Here is a 20,435-nt window from a genome sequence, read left to right on the forward strand (position 1 = left end):
GACTTTTACCTCCCAAGCCTACATTCCTTAACTCATGGTCCCTTCCTCCTTCTTCAAAGGCAGCAGCATAGAATTTTCTCTCTTTTCAGGTCATTGGTTCCATTCTGATCCTCCTGCTACCTTCTTGTAAGGACCTTTGCAATTACATTGAGCCCAACTGGATAATACAAGATAGGCTTCCCATCTCAACATACTCAATCACATCTGCAAAGTCCCTTTTACTGTATAAGGTTCCAGGGACTAGGTTGTGGACATATTTAGGAGGCCATTTGTCAGCCTGCCGTACTTCCCAGGAGTCTGATGAACATCTACAGCTAGATGTTTTCCTGTCATTTCAAATTCAACTTCTCAAAAACTGAATTCACCATACTATCCTGTCTCATAGACCCAGTTCTCCCTTTGTATTCCATGTCTCAGTTGGTGGGAAAGCCATCACCTCATTCACCCAAATGAGAAATCTAGGAGTCATCTTTGACTTTTCCTCTTTTTTCTCTACATATAGAACATTATGGCTTCCAACTTTACATTTTAAATTTTAAATTTCCATCCCACTAATACTGCCCTATTTTAAGTCAGAAATGTTCGCTTACTTGCCTGTAGTCTTTCACTCTCAAATTTATCTCATTTGCCATCATCTGAATAATATATATGAAAGCAAATCAGATCATTCTATCCCGTCACTTTTACGCCCCTCTCTCCTGCCATGTTTATTACCTACAAGCTAAAAATTAAAGCTTTTTAAATCAATCTATTTTCAATATGTGCTACTAAAATATAATCACTTGAAGACAAAGCTTGGAATTTATGTTTTGCCCTTAGCACATGACAATACCTGTCTTTGCTCAAGGAATTTTTCTTGATTTGAACTGAAGCTCTTTATCATGAAATAAAAAGGTTCTCTACGGTGGGATTGTACCTTTCTCTCTCATCTCTCCTTATTTGCTCTGCAATAACAGAATTTATACACAAAAGCAAATATCATTCTTTATTCATGAAAACAACCTCCTCCCTTTCTGAGCCAAAAGACAGAATACATTTCCTAGCCTCCCTTGCAGATTGATATGACCATGTTACTGTTTTTTAGGGAAATGGAATTGAAGACAACTACTTCTAGAATTGGTGCATGGAGGCTTCTCATAGGTGATTAGCCACACTCTTCTTCTGTCAACCTGGTGCGGAAAAGCTTGAAGACCTTGGAAATCACATATTGATGATGGAGGAGACAAAAGAATGAAGGACCCTGGGTTCCTGAATCAACACTATAAGAAGAGACTCCTTGAAATCAAGAGCACTCATTTTGACATTGCAAACAGAAAAATTCACTTCTATCAGGTTTGAACCAATATATAGTTTAGGGTTTTTTAAAAATAACTCTTAGCATGACTTTAACTAATACACATGCCATACAGGATCAGACCTCTGTGACTTTGCTTTTACAGTCTGCTCTGTCTGGAGGGGAGTTTCATCTTTGCCATCCTTAATGATATAGCATAGACGCAATGTCCTCCAGAAACTTCCTTGGCACCCACATTATTGGATGGAAGCTTCTTGTCATTTCCATGGAAAGTAAGCTTAGTCTTGTCAATGTGGTTCAACATTAAATTGAAATTATATTCACCTATCTTTTTTCCAACCTTCCCAACTAAAATTTAAATTTCATAAAGGACTGAAAGCAATCATTTAGTGTCTCCAGCCAGGAACACAATGCCAGGCTTGGCTCCTCCAACCTTGGCATTGTGTTCCTGGCTGGAGATACAAAATGATTGCAATAAGATTGCAATAAATGCTTATTGGACTGACCTCAACACAATTTCCTTACCTATAAAAATAGCATAATAATTCAGACCCCATGTGGTTACTGTGATGATTAAGTGAGGCAATATATGCAAAGCACCTGGCACAAAGCACGTACTTAATAAATGTTCATGTTCATCCCTTCACAGAGCCTTCCTTAACTACATTGGTTCAGGCTTTCATCTTTTATCTTAATTGTCTCCAGTCAGGATTACATTTTGGTTCTCAGTTCTTTGATAATTTTATGTATGCATTAATTTTCCCTCCCTATCCAAACTGTAAACTCCTTCTGGAAACAACTGCTTCTTATCCTTATTTCTAGCCTTATTGCACCTTGGACAGAGGAGGTGTTCAATATACACTTTTTTAAGTTGACTGAGTACTCTCTGTATGTGTTCTATTATGTTACATTAAAAACAGCTCTAAAGCCAGGTCTCTATGACAGCAAACAAATCTCCAGCCAAGAAATAAGCCAGTGCATAAAACATGCTGTCAACTTTGCTTTCATACTAACCTATGCAGGTGTGTCTCTGTTTAGGGTGTAGAATATTATGAAATATCAGTGCCAATTTAGTGTGGGGAGTGAAGAGAGGATTGTGTATGTACGTAACAGATAATCTGTAAAAATGCTAGATTCACTGGCTGTACTTAAGCAGCATATGTACATATGCACTGACTCTAGAACCGTATGTTTTGCCATCACTTCACATGGTGTCACTCTATTTGACATATCCTAAACTCCTCCAGGAATATGTCCTCTTTTAAACTGATCCTTCTGTGACAATAATATTCTTCATTCATTAGTTCAATTTACCTGTGAGATGCCAGAGTTGCAATATCAAAGATATTCTGGGAAGTGGTTCAGTTTACTGAGTGTGTTGGAAATAAATGGGTATTCAGGGTTTAGATGGGGATGAGCTAAAGGTTATCCCAATAATATATTATAAAGAATGAGAGCGTAGACTCTTGAACCAGACTACCTGAGTTTTATTTCTGGTATTGTCCCTTGCTGTGGGATGCAAATTTGTTCAGGTTATTCAAGCATTCGAGAAGTATTTATTCAGTGCCTAATATGTTTCAGTCCAAGAAAAGAGCAGTAAACAACACAAAGTTTTTTTCAGTCATGGAGCTTACATTCCAATGGAAGAAGGCAAACAATAGACAACAAGAACAAAAGTATGTAGAGTATTATATGATGAAATATTCTGAGAAAAAATGGAAGAGAAACAAGGAAGATGAATAAAGACTGCAAAGTAAATAGATTTGAATTTTAACAGGCGTGCCAGGGAAGGCCTTATTGAAATGATGGAATGTGAAAAATGACCTTAAGGGAGAGAGGGAGAACATTCTGCAGGCATTGGGTAGAGAGGTTGCTAAGAAAGGAATAGCAGTTGGAAAACTGAGCAAGCTAAAAGAAGAGGAAGATGGAGCACTTATAGGCGCTTTAGGCCATTTCCAGGACTTTGGTTTTATTCTGAGTGATTTGGAAAGCTATGAAAATATTTTGACAGAGGAGTGGCTTGTGTGCTAACAGTAGAATGAAGTGGCAAGAAGGCAGAGAAGCAGGAGACCAGTTAGAAGCCTATTGCAAAAATTCAACCAAGAGTTTAAAATGGGGCTTTGACTAGAAGGTAGTAATGGTGATAATAATAAGAGGTTAGATTTGAGGATATATGTTTGAAAATAGAGCTAATAGGGTTTGCAGATGAATAGCTTGTAGGGAATGAGAGAACACAGTCAAGGATAACTCAAAGATTTGAGGCCTGATTAAATAGGAAGATAGAATCACCATTAAGTGACAGAAGGCTATGGAGCATAGAAGCTATCTCAGTTTTTGGTGTTTGGAAAGCCTGCGAGACAGTGAGATTATATGAATCCAAGACACTGAGATATATGAATCTCAAGATCAGAGCAAAAAGTCCAAATCAGCCATATGAATAATTAAATCAGTTAAGCAAAAATTTAGTACTGTATTTAAAGCCTTAATATTAGATGAGATTAGCAAGTGGATATGAGTACCCACAAAAGTTAAGAGTCTGCAAGGTGTACTGTGACAAGAGCTGAGTCAATGGTCCGTTGTGATGATTTAATAAGTTATATATGTAAAATTCTTAAGGCATTATCTGATACATAGCAATTCTTCAATAACTATCAGATGTGCTAGTTTTCCTTTAAACACAATAGAATGAGACAGTCTTGTTCAGATATTATGTATCATAAATTATATTATTAAATGAAGACTCAATATTATCTGACACAAACTCACTTCTCACATATTTTCTTCTCTAAAGCATATTTTTCTATAGTAGTCTCATATAATAAATTAAAATGTTGAGTAGTATTGGAATTAGAGTTGAGCACTGATTTCACGTGTTCTAACCTTTTTTCCCATATGAACTATAATAGCATTTGTTTGGTGTTTTATTCTTCTATGTTGCATGACTCTCTCATTTCACTATCTCCTTATGTTATAATTTATTTGTGTGTTTTACCCACTATACTATGAAATCCTTATTTATTTTTGTAGTCCCAGTGCATAATGCCAGCCTGGAACCCAAACACTACTCAATAAATATTTGGTGAATGTAGAATGAATAGGTAGATATTATATGCTAGACATTGCACTAGGGATCTTTGATAGTTTCCTTTTAAACTTATTTAATACCTACAAGAGTCTACCAAGACTAGCATTAGTAATCCCATTTAAAAGATTTAACAATGTCTTCACAGACACTAATGAATATGCTTACAGTAACAACCTAGTTAGTTGCAGTGCTTCTATTATACCACAGGGATACCCTATGGCCCAACTGTTCCCTGCTGTTTCCAAAAGTTGTTTTCCAATGCAAAAGTTACTTTTGTAATAGTTATGAAAGATAATAATTGATCCTTCACTGAAAAATGTTAAAAAATGGAAGGATCACTAATTATAAAAAAACCTGTGCTATCATTATTACAACCTTGATTGTTAGCATCCCTTTGATATATTGAGCCTAAAGAAGATAAATTGTAATAATATGTAAATAGATACTTCATATATATTAATTTATATTATATGTAATAGTATATATGATTTTTGAACAATCGTAAACCTACTGGAAAGTTAAAGGCACAGAGCACACAGAATACTTTTTCCTGAACTCGCAAACACTTCAATGTGAGTTTCTTACATTCTCCTACATAACCAAAATATTAGCATAGCAATCAGGAAATTGGCATAGGCACATTATTACCATTTCATTCTCAGTCCCCATTCAGATTTCACCAGTTGTTTCAACAATGTCCATAACAGACAAAAAAATCCAGTTCAGAATCATGTGCTACATTTACTTTTCATATCACTTTAGTCTTTTTAAACATGGAACAATTCCTCAGTTGCTCTTTGACTTTCATGATGATGAGACTTGAAGATTTCAAGCCATTTTCTGTGTTGAATATCTCTCAAAATTGGTTTGTCTAATATTTCCCATTATTAGATTCAGATTGTACTTCACTGAAATGCCACTACATTCTTCTCATTGCATTCTACTAGGTGACAGGCAATTTCAGTCTCATGCTAATTATTTTCATTACTTGATTAAGGTAGGCTTCTCCACTGCAAAATTAATTAATATATATGTTGATAGTAAATACTTACAGCAATAATAAGTATTTTGTGCTTATTACGTATATTAGTCCATTCTCACACTGCTATAAAGATACTACCTGGGACTGGGTAACTTATAAACAAAAAAGGTTTAATTGACTCACCGTTCTGCATGGCTGGGGAGGCCTCAAGAATCTTATCATCATGGTGGAAGGTAAAAAGGAAGCAAGGCACATCTTACATGGCCTCAGGAGAGACAGAGCAAAAGAGAAGTGCCACATTTTAAAACCATCAGATAGCATGAGAACTGATTCACTATAAGGAGAGCAGCATGGGAGAAACTGCCCCCATAATCATATCACCTCCCACCAGGTCTCTCCCTCAAAACATGGAGATTACAATTCAAGATGATATTTGGGTGGGGACACAGAGCCAAATTATATCATATGTCACTACCCCATTCCTCAACAAACTTTCAATTAATTTATCTCATTATACCAATTTGGTCTCAGGGTTTTTTAAATTATTTCCAATTGGTTATAATATTTTATTCATTATTTTTTATGCCCAAATTGTTATAGATTTGACACTGGGAGCCCCTTTCAAACAGACTTCTGTATCTGTTTGACATGTTCTCATCATTCATGAGCACCTCCTGCTTTCTACTAGATGAAAATGTTTTAGGCTCATTTTGTATTTTTCCTACCATGGCCTGGAAAAACAAAGAGAAGAGAAGTGAACAAGCAAGTAACATTTTTAAAGGTCAAAATGTACATGCTTTTTTTCAAGTTTATTTTTAAAACACCCCTTATAAAATGTTTTTCTTTATTCTTTTTATGTACTTAGAATTTAATTGCAAAAATGTATAAGTCGCTGCCTTTGATAAATTCAAACTTCCAGCAGATGATAGGCACAGAACGAGTCCACAGAGATTTTTTTTGTTCGTCACAATTGCTCCTTTGTGTATATAATTGCATTGTTTATCTAAACAAACAGCAAAGAATTTTAGGTTTCAAAAGGTCCTATATGATTCAAGCCTTCTCCCATTACAGACACTGCTCTGTGAATTCTTGACTAAGTGTGACCCAAAGTTTCCTTGAGCCATCACAGAGACAACTTCACTGCTTTTTGAGATCCCCTTCTCCATGTTAGATAATTCAGATTTTCTAGAATTGAATCAAGTGTATATTTGCCAGGCTTCTACCCATTAGTAGTAGTTCTACATGTTGGTGCAAAACAAAAAAAAATCACCTTTTCTACATAGTAGCCATTCAAATCTTAGAGAAAGCTTTGATTCCTGCCTTACTAGCCTTCAACTGATCCTTGCTACTGGTGAAACATACCAAATTTCCTCATTCTTCACAGTGCATGTTTCCTTGGTCCTTTATTTCATTATATCATAGAAGTATATTAGTCTACTAAAAGGATACAACATACTTTTAAGACTATAAACTACTTGAATTTAATAATATAAAATGGTTCTCTTATATGTAGGATAACTAAGAAACTGTCTGCTTTATTTCAATGAAAATTAATCTCAAGGAAAATTGGGACCCATCTTGCTACAAATTCAGAAATTTCTTGGGCTGCACCTGACATGCACTGGGAAGTCTACAGTCTACTATCACTATATGGATACATTGCAACAATATTTTTTTAGTATTTTAATAATGCATTGCATTTCCAATAGGTTATTTGTTTTTTATATGAACATATTATTTTTTAAATATTATGTTGAATGTTAAAAGTTCATCTTGAAAGAAAGTTTTAATTTTAAGTCAATTCCCAGACATAGATGAAGAAGGAAAACTGAGAACATTTCTTAGCACTAGAAGAACTTTAATTAACGTCCAGACCCATGAGCCCTCTGTTGAGAAGAGCTTACTCCTGATCCCTAGTTTGAAGCCCTGGGATTTTAGAAAAAAAAGTTATTCGATTCCACTGTCATGGAGGTCCAGAGGGTGACTGCAAATTATGGTGAGAAAAACATTGGGAGAACATATCAAAATGTCACAAAACAATTCTCAGTGTGAGCAAGTACCTACCAGATATCTAAATGGTTTTTAAAAGAAAATGCCTCTAAGAAAACTCAATGACGTCAGTTTATGACTTTCTCTAAACCAGAAAGAGCCTCAAGCAATTATGAGAAAACAGTAGATTGTACTCTAAGCTCTGATTTGAGTAATGACTTTTTAAACTGTGATTGAGAAATAATTGCACCCTTCTGGGTTACTTTGACTAGAATGTAATGAATATTGGTGAGATTATGCCACAGTTTTTACGAATGTAACATAGTAAGTTGTGTTCATGATGTGTAGTTTTATGTTTATGAGTTTTTAAATTGGCTCCTGACCTCTGGGTTAGAAAATATAGAGAGAAATGGGAGGGGAAAAAATAGTGGCATTTCTATGAGAAGAATACAAAACAAAGGTAAAAAATTAAAACCTGTCAGTGACATTGCTGCTCTAAACAATTCATGTTCGTTATTCTGTCTCAAAAACAAAGCTGGAAAAAGATGCATTATTCTAGTTTCCTATAAAGATAACTTCTAAAGACAGTTGTGGAGTATATAACTCAGTTATTTTTTTCAAGAAAAAAAATGAAGACCCTAGTCTTTTCAGGTGAGCAAGCAAAACACTAGCATTTATGTATATACCTTCTTCAGATTTTTCAACACATTTTAATATATTTTGTATTTTTTTCATTTTTAAATGACACTTTTACTTAAAGAATATTGTCTCCTAAATTAAAGAAAGTCTTCTCAAAATGATAGCATGTTTGGTAGAGAATATGGTAGTCAGACACTGGTTATTTAATTTTACCATTATTAACTATGTAATTTCATTTTGTACTTTTGATAGGTGTGATTAAAAGTTTTTTTTAATAATTAATCCTTAGGTAGGAATAAAGCTTCTCTTGGTTTATTTCATATAAAATAATATCATAGACTAATATATATCCCTACTTTCTGTTAAGGTTACTTAAATTTGGCAAAGGAAATAATAATATATATTTAGCATATTTTATAATGAACATTAATATCTTTCTGACTAAAGAATAATATTCCAAAATTGTTCTTATAAAGCTAAAACACAAAAACAGAAATGTCAGTATCATGACCAACAATAAAAACAGAATAGGTATGTAGTAGCTTGCTTCAAGAGCTACTCTTAAATAGTCTACTGCAAAATAATGGGAAAATTTTTATCTAATTATTGAGCCAACAAAATGCTCCTATAGTGAAGGTTTATATAGATAAATATTAGAAATTTACATTTTTACCAATTTCTATATTTGCGAATTTCCACCTTCATTGAAAGTAGATGAATTTTCAATATAAAGAATTTCAAAGATTTGAAATAAATGTATTATACTAATGATCAGAGAAAAGTAAAAATTCTAAACAAAAATTAATTTAAAGGAATAATTGTGAAAAAGGAGCAGGTTCTCTGGAATAACTATTTTTCTTATTAGTAATTTATCTATCATTGTTAGTAGCTTGAATTTAATTCCAGAATGTATCATATATTAAAAAAATCCAAAGTAATTATAGAAACTTGATATAGTAACTTTTGTTCTGAGTGATTAGAACTATACTGAAAGCAACTTTTAAGATTTCATGGATTTACAGTTTAGTGCGATTTGTTTTAAGTGCCCAGTTCTGCTGTATGTCTCCTGCCATTTGTGTGCTGGAAACATTCTGCTTTTCTCTCCTAATGAAATGCATTAGTCAAGAGCTCAGTGACCTCTGACAAGGCTCAGTATGGGATTATAGCCTGACAGGAGGCAGCTGGAAGAAATAGTTGACAATTCACACTTAAAGTAATCCCTGAAAATTGCATGGCAGTTATGAGGAAGTAACAGTTTGGCTCCCTTGTGAAAAAAAAAAGGTAATAAAAGATATTTCAAGTAGAGTTTTTGGACCCTAACTATAGTTTCTGAATTAGGGCTTAATTTTCAAGTTCTCTAAGCACCAGTCAATAGGAAGAACATTGTCATGAATAGATTCAATCTACAATACTATTTCAAGCAGCTACCACTTTTAGTCCGTTGATAGAAAACTCATTTAGCTAATGGATTATCTATAATTGACTAACTTCTTTAACAGAGTTTTAACACACCTCACATGTAAAAACATTATCAGGGGAGGCTCACAGAGAATAGTAGTTGTAAGCAGAAATAGAAAATGATCATTTTCTGTAAAAATTATAGCAAGAAATCAATAATACAGATTTTTATATGTTGACTTATATTTTTCTAACATGCTATTTTATTTAAAATGTGTTTTCTTTTCACACAATAACTGCTCCACTATAATTTTGCTTGAAATCCCATTAATTTGTGCACTTAATGGCAAAAATATTTTGCGAAATAACTTTCAAAGATTACATATTTATCATAGTAAATATGTTGTTATATAGAATTATTATATATTACATTATAATCCACTACACAATACATAATTGAATAGCACACCTATATTTTAAAAATACAGATACCTTTTTAGTAACTTTTTTTTCTGTCTATGTCCCAATATCAGATGTTTCTTTTTGATTTCTGCTATTATTTTCTTGCAGTTGTGATTAAAACTATTTCCATAGATAAATGAAAACATCAGAATGGACTTTCTTTGGAAAACACACTGCTTGTTCTCTAACTTCAGATTTTCCCTATGCACAATATGTGATGATTGACTTACACCCAGCAGGCACCCAATAAATGGTGTGATGGGTTAAATTGAAAAAACATAGTATTACTCTCATAATTGTTCAACATTTCTATAAAATATAGTTTTCCTAGGCCATTCAACAAATATTGTCTGATATCCATTGTGTGACAACCCTGCTGCCTAATGTAAAATTCAATTTTTTGGTCCATAAAACTGTTTTCACTTTCTGCTCAACTCATAGTTTAACCTCTAAATTCATTCACTTATAAGTCTACAGCACATTTTAAGAAAAATTAGGTTAATAAGTCTATACTTACTTAAATTAATCCCTACCTCTTTGTACCATTTATTGTGTAGAGATAGAGTGACCTACCTTCCAAACAAGCAAACACATGATGTTTCTAATTCTGTTTTTTAATACCTGTAAACCTAGTGTCTAATTTATGCATCTTCTTTTAACATTTACACTTTCAGAGTTTATTAGAGAACATTTTTTATTATGATCCTTATGAATGCCTATCATAATTTAGGCTAAATGTCCACAAGCTGGTTTGCATATTTTTATGTTGTGAAGGTGACAAAAAGGTAGGAGGTAGAGTATCTGCTCAAACATCAAAAAAGAACTCCTAAATTCTTTCTCAGATGCTTAACTTTGGGATGTGATAACTGCTTGAGTGTAGAGATAATTTAGGTCCCAGCAATAATAGAATGGCAGGACTGACTGTGCAGCAGCTGTGGAATAGCACAGCAGGTTGAATGGTCTCATGGGTCTCCTAAGGCATGTGTATTAAGAGTTTCTGATTTAGACCATGTGTCTCTTAGTGAAGAGAACTACTTGTTAGCTGATCAAATTCAGAGTAGTTATCTTTGGTTCAATATTACTCAAGGGGATGACAAAATCTTGCTGAATTTAGCTTTTCAATTCCTTGTTCTTAATTGATATTCTATTGAACAACGTTAGCTAGAGGAATATCTGTTCTTTATTTATTGATTTGCATTTATTGAACTCTATTGAGAACAATATTATACCTATACTTGAGAAATTAGTCCTTGAAGTTTTATGGCTGCACACACACCGACTCACACCCATTTACAGTATCTCCTTTGCAGTGATAGGTATGGTTCCAAACTAGTTGTTGGTTGTGACATTTAGGCAATAAAAAAAAAAAATACAAAAAGAGACTTTCAGACATATGGAGTTGTATTACATAAAAATTAAATTCATATCTAAATGCTGCTCAAAATGCCAGATAAGCTTTTTAGCTATTGTTTTATAGCCTTTTTATTCCTTTTCTTACTTTACTTTAAAAATGTGTATGTACCTTTGATTGCTCTATCATACAAAGTATCAATAAACTTGTAAAATCCATCTTTAAAACTATAAATTTCAAATTTTAGTTTCAGTGGACACGTTTTTCCTCTTAGCTATGGTACAATGTCCAGTAGTTTAATCACTCAGAGGTGAGTACATGTCTTCCAAAATGTACTCAGCACCTAAAGGCTTAGGATATGTTCTTCAAACTGCTGCCATAGAACATCTCAGAAAACAGGACAGCCTGGGCAGCTCAGACTGACACACTTGCTTTCATCTGAAACCAGCTAATATTTCATTTTGCTTGCTCAATTATTCTGCTTTTATAGAACTCATGACACTCATTGCAGTAAAATCATAGTTAGAAGCTCTTATGTATAACATTGATTATTTCATGCCATGTCTTTATTGAAACAATAAAATTTATTTGTTGTTTGTTATCAGGTGTCATTAGTTCCTTGCTAGAATTTCTTTGGTGTCCTTTCTGCATTTCAAACTCATAAAGGTAATCAGAATTGATACTGATGTTTAAGCTCACAGTATATACAGCACCAGTTTGCCTTTTTAAACTCATGCTCAGCATGTGATAAATAAGTCAATTACTATATATCTCATGGGGAACTAGAAATAAAGAATGCTGCAATCTTCCAGATAATGAAGCCTCAAGATTAAAGACTTTTTAAATTCTGTGTAGCCTAGTGTCTAGTACAATGCAAACATAGAGTAATGCTTAATAAATGTTTATAGAATGGTTAATTGTTGAAGAAGAGGCTAGATAGTTGTCGAGAAATTATCACTTATAAGAAATGTGTCATCTTAAATCCACTAGCTTTCCATAATCTCAGGTGTTATTGCTATTCTCAGGTATTTACCTTCTGAAACTTATACTATTCCTACTCCCTACTGCACCCTACAATATGACTTTAGGGAATGTTTGTATTATTTAATTAATAGAAAGCCCCATTGTTCTATATGTTTCAGACTAAGTATAGACTATATTATCTAATTTGAAGCCTGACCAACCTGATAAAATTGCCAATTTATTCAAAATTACCCATAAGCCATTTTGCTTGAGCTCCTAATATAGGCAATAGATAGCATATGAAGATTTTTCTTTCTCAGATGGAAGAAAAATGAGTGCCTCCCATTTACATAGTATTTTGACATTCAACTCTGCAAAATGAACAAGGCAGGGAAAATTCCATGAAATTGTATGAAAAATTGTTTTTGCAGGCGTGACTTTATCTGATAAGACATTCAATATCTTTTGATCAGATTCTCAAATGTTTTTCTGATACCTCCCTTTTCACCATATAAGATCTTTGACATTGTAATTTTCTGAAGAAGCGGAGAAGCATAAGCACTTTTAGCATAAGGTGCAAATTAAGGACAGCTCCCATATTTAAGTGAGGGTAGGATGTGTTTTAAAAATGTGACATGATTTGGGATGTTTGGAGCACAGGGTACAACAGAGAATATGTGGAGATGAGGCTTCAGAGGAAGTTGGGGAGATATTGTGAAAGGCCATGTGGTTTAGGCTAATGAATTTAAACTCTATCCTGTGACCAATAAGGGGACATTACAAATTTTAAAGCAAAGACTAACTGTGGGTTTATTTTTAAATGAATATGAGAGTGGGAGTTGCCTTGGCATGGGCATAGCTGGAAGCAGGGAACAATCAGTAAGAAGGAGCTGTAATAATTTAAGAGATGATGATCAGGATGATGAGCAGTTTCACTAAAGGAGACCCATCGTGTGTAAGAATAGCCCACAAAGTAAAAGGGAGAGTCCAGGGCTGATAATAATCCTTGGTAAGAACAAGAAAGCAAGTTGGCTCCGGAAAGACAGGAAGAAAACTTAGAGAAGTAGGGGAACTAGGTGAAAGAAATGTGATGAAATCTAAAGGAAGCATTTTCACATTTTCTGACATACAGAAAACAATAAATGTTAAACAAATTACTGAATGTTCGCCTTAGGAATATCAAATGTCTTAGAGAGGTCAGCTTGGTTAAGGACTTACAATAACTAAAGGCAATTACAAGGTCACTGGTGACTTCTCTGAAAGCAAATACAACAGATTTGTGGGGGCAGAAGTCATATTTTAGAATAATGAAGAGTGAATTTGAGCTGAGGAAGCTTTTATGATGATTATGAACATCTCTTTTAAGAAGTTTGGCCAGAAAGAAAATAGTTTAATTCAGTATATATTTATTGATCATTCATTTTGTGGCAGGTTCTGTGAAAAGCAGTATGTTCCCCAGTGGAGCTTAAAGTCTGGTGCAGAAAGCAGACATTTAACAGGTAAGCTGAGTGTTCAGAAAGGCTAAGCACAAGGTGATATAGGCAATAAAGCTGAACTACTATAGATTAAGGCAGACCTTTCTAAAGCAGAGACAACTAAGGAATGCGGGAATTTGCCAGGCAAAGATTGGTGGGGTGGGGGGGCATCGGAAAAATGAAAGAATATTACCGGCTACATAACTGAAACTTTGTAACAGTCGAATTGTTCATAGAGTTGATAACACTGTATTATGCACTTAAAATTTTGTTAAGACGGCAGATGTCACGCTGAGTCTTCTTACCAAGATAATAATAATAATAATGAAAGAATAAGAACATTACTTGTTGAAGAATATGTAAAGAGATAGAAACATAAGACATTTCTCTAAAAATAACATTATGAGTCATTGGCTATGGAGATGTTTGGCATTGTTGCATAACGTCATATTGTTTCTGAAGACCTTAGAGTTTTTGAAGATCTCAAAGAGTCAGAGTTGTTGAAACATACAGAGAAACAGGATGATGGGTTATAAGAAGATATCAAAGAAAAAAGTGTTAGTTTGCATGTGTGTTTGTTCATTTGTGTGTTTTCAGCATAGGGAACATATTTCAGCATAGGGAACACATTTATGAAAGCACATGGAAGGAAACCAGTGGATGGAGAGATTTTAAAGATAAAAGTGAGAGACAGCATAATTAATGGCACAAGTTTCCAAAGGAGTGGGGAAAATGAGTTCAAGATCATAAGGGAGAGGGGAAGGAACTGAGAATAAAAACAGGGTCTTCTAGTTACACTGCCCAGTGTTTCTTCACACTTGCTAAAGCTGGTTAAGAAACAATAGCAGCACAATGTAAAAGTAAATGCATTATTCTTTTATGATTTGAAACAAATTATGTTTCTAATATAGTAGAAGGATGTGTGTTTTATTTTATTTTTTAATGTACCAACTCAAGTTAACGGAGAAAAGAGTCTGAAGACCATGAGCACAATGTAAACTCTCCTCTTGGAGCTATCCATTGAAAAATTCCTCTAAAAAATTCTTCTAGTCACCATTTTCCACAGGCATTAAGACGATTCAAGTGACTTTTATTAGTAAAAAACTATATTCTTCAAAAAATATGTGTCTGGTTGAATTTTTTTGTATATTATTACTTTTATTATAACAATGGTTAAGGTGTCTTGATCATTACACTGAGTGTTGCCAATACACAAGGACCAAGCTGGTAAATGTTAAACATTTAACATCCGAGATGTGTCCATGAACAGCTATTCAACTCCGCTAGAATGACTGTGTCAATTAATCGACCACTCATGAGGAAGTGTGCATGATGGATTTTCAATTTTTTTGGCAAAAAACTGTTTGTGTGTGTGTGTGTGTGTATACACGTGCAAATATTTGTATTTGAAAGATAATATTTGTGTTATCTTTCAAAACTGTTTTTAAATTGTTTAAATGCTTAGACCTTTTGGAAAAGCTACTGTTACTGAAGCTAGAATATGAGTTTCAGGATTCTACCTTTTGCTCCAAGAGATAGCTTTAGAAGGGTCATTTAAAAAATGTGCTGATAGGTAAAAATCAGTCAAAGGAAGGATAAACGTTTCCAGGCTTTCTCTACTGTTCGTATGTAGGCTAGACAAGTCTATCTCGGCTTATTGTTATTCCAGTCTGACTAATTTTCTTTGTATTTAATGACTCTGTTACATGTGTCTGCTTTATGTTTCACAAATACTTAATCATCTGCTTATTTCATCATAAAGGAACTTTTTGTTTACAGATTGAGTTTAATATATACAAGTTGCTTCTTTACTATTTAATATCCCTGGAGGATAATCTCATTGGAAAATACTTCCTGTTTTCCTTCCCCCACGGTGCATATTCATGCCTCATTTTTGTTGCTATCTGAGGTCAAAGCAGCCAAAATCCTGCCTTCACATTGGCTTTAGCTTTAGTTAAAAGCAGGCAGCTATATGTTTGGGAAGCCCTGTATAATTTATATGGTGTGGGTAATATCTTGAACACTCTGCAGGAAAAAGGAAGGTTTCATGTAAAGGCTTGCTGGTCTTCCACTGTAATATAACACCTTTATATCTCTTATGAGGTCATCAGAATCATATGTGCATTTATTCCTTTGGAAAAACGCGACCATGTGAGTAGCATATAAAACTCGACATGATTTTTCCATTGCTGCCAGCTCTAAGGTCACAAACAACTCTAACCTCAGCTGGAAAGATAATACTTTGTTTCTTATGGTCTTTTAAGAGTAAGAGTTTCCATTTTCTTTATAACTCAGTCCACATCAAAAAAGATTTGTGATTGCTATTTGTAAGCAAGTATTTTAGCTTCTGGCCAAAACTCCTGGTTTTTATACAGGTTAGGTTTCAGCATCTATTCTGCCATTTGCTCCCAGTGGGGTACAAATAACCACAATACATATGAAATGGCATTTCTAAAGCTCAATTCTCCACTCCATATATATTCTTGAAAATAGTTATAGGAGAAAAATTGAAGTTATACAAAATACATCTGTCTGGATTTATAGTGGAATTTTGCAAAAAATAATCTTGTAAACTGAAAAGTTAAAACTGGCCTCCCCACACTAGCTGCTAATAACCTGCTTCATCTGTCTTATGTCTGAGGGCTGAGCTTAACTCAGAGGTGGGGCAACCTTTCCAACTCAGAAGTCAACATGAGAAGAAACAGTGACAGTTGTAGGTAAGAGATGATTTATATACCTTTTGACTCCCTTTACCTTCCTCAGACACCATTGAAAATATTCCAATGACCTTTGTGCCTTATTTATGCACAGAATAGTTTGACCACTTTTGCTTGCAGTACATTAGTAACTATATTGATTCTAGGAGCTCATTTAACAAGCATTTTAATAGTAATGTGTATAAATCATTTCCAAAGTATGTTCTCAGTCATTATCTCATTTAGCTACATCAGATACCTGTAAATTAAACAGATTACATATGATTAACCCATTCTCTGGTTGAATACACTGCGGCTAGAAGTATTTAAAATAACCTTCTTAAAGATGATTAATAAGTAGTAGAGTGAAATTCTAGACTTCTAACTCTTTACTAAGAACTCTTTTTACTATGTATCCTATATTTTGTTGAGAATGAAGCAATTGTTTCAATTCACATTAGAAATTTTACTCTGACGTTTAGTGTTTAATGTCTTTCCTTGTTAGAATCATACTTAGACAAATTCACTTTAACTTGTTCTCAACTACACAAAAGTTTCTTTATCTGTGTTAGTATAAATCAATTAACCTTCTTTACTTTCTGCTGAAAGTTTAAGACTTCAAATGAATTATCCATTAAGTTTGTCTGTGTAGCCAGTGTACTAACAACAATAAAAATAAGCATCTGAATGGAATATTATTTTCAATCCAATTTTCTTATTTATGCCTTGAAGAAAGATCATCAGGAGCTGGCCCTGATGTTTTATATACTGGCAACATTTTGGTGATAGAAAAACTGTTACTGGTAACTCTTTTGCAAGAACTGTCAGCACTGCAGATAGTTTTTAACTAGTCTCCTTCCAACAGTAAGGGGCAAGAATTTCAGCATTATGTGTGCCAAGCAAGTGAATATTCAGACTGAAGTTCTCACAAGTATACAGTGGTAAAAATGAGCCAGAGATGTAATTTATATAGGACTTAGCAAATGTTTTATCAAGCTCCACTGATTTTTTTTTTATATGAGGTAAGGTAAAAACTATTCAATTTATTTCATTGAACAAAAGAGGCCACATAAAGCTGTTTGAAGCACAACTAAAATCAAAGAATAAGGAAGTCAGGCACACTGCAAATAAGTTTGCTGGGGTTCTGAAGTTTTCTTCCTTTCCTTTCCATTCCCTCTTTCCCTCTCTTCCCTCCCTTCCTTCCTTCTATCTTTCTCCTTTCCTTTCTTCTCTTCTTCCTTATCTTCTTTCCTCCTTCCCCCTCCCCTTCACTTCTCTCCCTCTCTCTATCCCTCCCTCCCTCCCTTCCTTCCTTCCTTCTTCCTTCCTTCCTTCCTTCTTTCCAAGCATGTTACATAAATAAGCAATTGCTCATATGCTTTAATGGCACCACAATAAGAAATACTTTTTGGAAGTGTCTAAATGCTTACCCTTAATTTCTGACCTTTTCTCTTCAAAGATTTGTAACATGCAAATCATTGACCAGCACTGACCAAGCCCCACTGTCAGTTCTTGTCTGGCCGTTACCAGTAGGTAACTTTTATTTTTAAGTCAGTCTTGCTGTCTGTTACGGCTCTCCTTTAGTAAAGTTTCCCGACAGCATACAAATGATATTTTTAAAAGATAATACCCAAGAAATCCCTGGCTTAAAATCCTTCATGGGTTTCCCATCGCACTTAATGGTAGTTCTACCTGGCTGACGTGGGGACCCTGTATAAACTGGCCCTGATAACCTCTCCTACTGAATTTATTTGTTTCCCACATAATCACTGTCATTCTGTTTTTGGCTTTGCTTTATTTTAGAACTTTTTGTGTACTCTTTCCTCTGCCTAGAATGTATTTCCCCTGGCTCTCTACCTGAGGCTCAGTTTTGTTCATCTTTAGACCAAGGATGGTCAAAGTTCATAAAAAGCATGACAGTAAATATTTTTACGCTTTTGGGTCATGCAGTCTTTGTCACAACTAGTCACCCAGCCATAGACAATACACAATGAATGAGCATTGCTGTTTTTCCACCAATCTTTATTTATGGACATTGAAGTTTGAATTTATATAATTTTCATGTATAAAAATATTCTTCTTTTTAAACAAATATAAAAAGACATTTTAGCTCAAGGGTGTAGTTTGGAGATCTATTTGTCTAAATTTAGCTTAAAAGCCATTTCATAAGGGATTTTTCTGACTTTATTATCTAACAAGTGTATTTCGTATCTCAGCACTGTTATTTTACGTTACATTACCTTTTTGTTCTTTTGAGAATTGTTTGTTTTCGAATTGTTTGTTCATTTCATATTTCACTCAATTGCAACTTTTATGATCTTAACTATTCCACTTACCTCTGTGTATTCACCCTTAGGACAATGACTGGTACATAGTTGGTGTTCAGGTTGTATTTGTTGACTAAATTAATTAATTTGGTGAACTTATTTTCCTACAACTCAAAGTGCTTTAAAAATGAGCTATGTCACCTAGAAAAACAACTTCAGTAAAGTTTCAGGATACAAATCAACACAAAAAAAATCAGTAGCATTTATATACACTAATAACATTCAAGCTGTGAGCCAAATTGAGAATGCAATCCCATTTACAACACACACACACATATACACACACACACACACACCCCTAGGAATACATCTAACCAAGAAGGTGAACGATCTCTACAAGGAGAACTACAAAACATTGAAGAAATAAATTATAGATGACACAAACAAATGGAAAAACATTCCATGCTCAGGGACTGGAAGAATCAATATCATTAAAATGACCATATTGCCCAATGCAATCTACAGATTCAGCACTATTTCTATCATACTACCAATGTCATCTTTCACAGAATTAGAAATCCTATTCTCAAATTCATATGGAACCAAAATGAGTCCAAATAACCAAAGCAATTCAAACAAAAAGAACAAAGCTGGAGGCATCACATTCCGTGACTTTAAACTATACTACAAAGCTACAGTACCAGCATGGTACTGGTTCAAAAACAGACACATAGACCAATGGAACAGAATAGAGAAGCTAGAAATAAAGCCACACACCTACGACTGTCTGATCTTCGACTCAGGCTTAAAAAAAAGAAAGAAAGAAATAAGGAAATGACTCCCTATTCAATAAATGGTGCTGTGAAAACTGGCTAGCCATATGCAGAAAATGAAACTGGACCCCTACCTCTCACCATATTAAAAAATTAACTCAAGTAAGACCTCAAACTATAAACATTCTAGAAGAAAACCTAGAAAATATCTTTCTTGACTTCACTGTTGGTAAAAAGTTTATGACTAAGTCCTCAAAAGAAATTGCAACAAAAGTGAAAATTAACAATGGGACCTAGTTAAACTAAAGAACTTCTGCACAGTAAAAGAAACTATCAACAGAGCAAACAGCCTACAGAACGGGAGAAAATATTCACAAACTATGCAGCTGACAAAGGTCTAAAATCCAGACTCTATAAAGAACTTAAAAAAATCAACAAGCAAAAAACCAAATAACCCCATTAGGAAGTGGGCAAAGAACATGAAAAGACACTTCTCAAAATAAGACATATAAGCAGCCAAAAAAATGAATGAAAACATGCTCATATCATTAATCAGAAAGAAATGCAAATCATAATTGTGATATACCATCTCACACTAGTCAGAATGGCTTTTGTTAAAAAGTGAAAATTTAACAGATGTTGGAGAGGCTGCAGAGACAAAGGAACACTTATACACTATTGGTGGGAATGTAAATTAGTTCAGCCAATGTGGAAAGCAGTTTGGAGATTTCTCAAAGAACTAAAAATAGAACTACTAGTTTACCCAGCAATCTAATTACTGGGTCTATACCTGAAGAAAAAAATTATTTTACCAAAAAGATATATATACCTGTATGTTTGTTGTAGCACTATTCATAATAGCAAAGACATGGAATCAACCTAGGTGTCCATCAATAGTGGCTTGTATAAAGAAAATGTGGTACATATACAGCATGGGATACTATGCAGTCATAAAAAATAACAAAATCATGTCCTCTGCAGCAACATGGATGCAGTTGGAGGTCATTATCCTAATGGAATTAACACAGAAACAGAAAACCAAATATTGTATGTTTTCACTT

General features: G+C 34.1%; 1 long non-coding RNA gene across 1 annotated transcript in view; it reads left to right on the forward strand.

The window, feature by feature from the left end:
• The first annotated feature begins 1,082 nt into the window (after positions 1 to 1,082).
• The window catches only part of LOC129009484 (uncharacterized), a 162,867-nt gene continuing 143,514 nt past the window's right edge, over positions 1,083 to 20,435 (forward strand). Inside the window, exons 1-3 of the long non-coding RNA XR_008492783.1 lie at positions 1,083 to 1,332; positions 11,806 to 11,866; positions 13,595 to 13,662. This is a non-coding gene — a long non-coding RNA (uncharacterized LOC129009484). The remainder of the gene's footprint in view (positions 1,333 to 11,805; positions 11,867 to 13,594; positions 13,663 to 20,435) is intronic.

This window comes from Pongo pygmaeus, chromosome 10, assembly GCF_028885625.2.
Source record: "Pongo pygmaeus isolate AG05252 chromosome 10, NHGRI_mPonPyg2-v2.0_pri, whole genome shotgun sequence".
NCBI classification, from domain to species: Eukaryota; Metazoa; Chordata; class Mammalia; order Primates; family Hominidae; genus Pongo; species Pongo pygmaeus.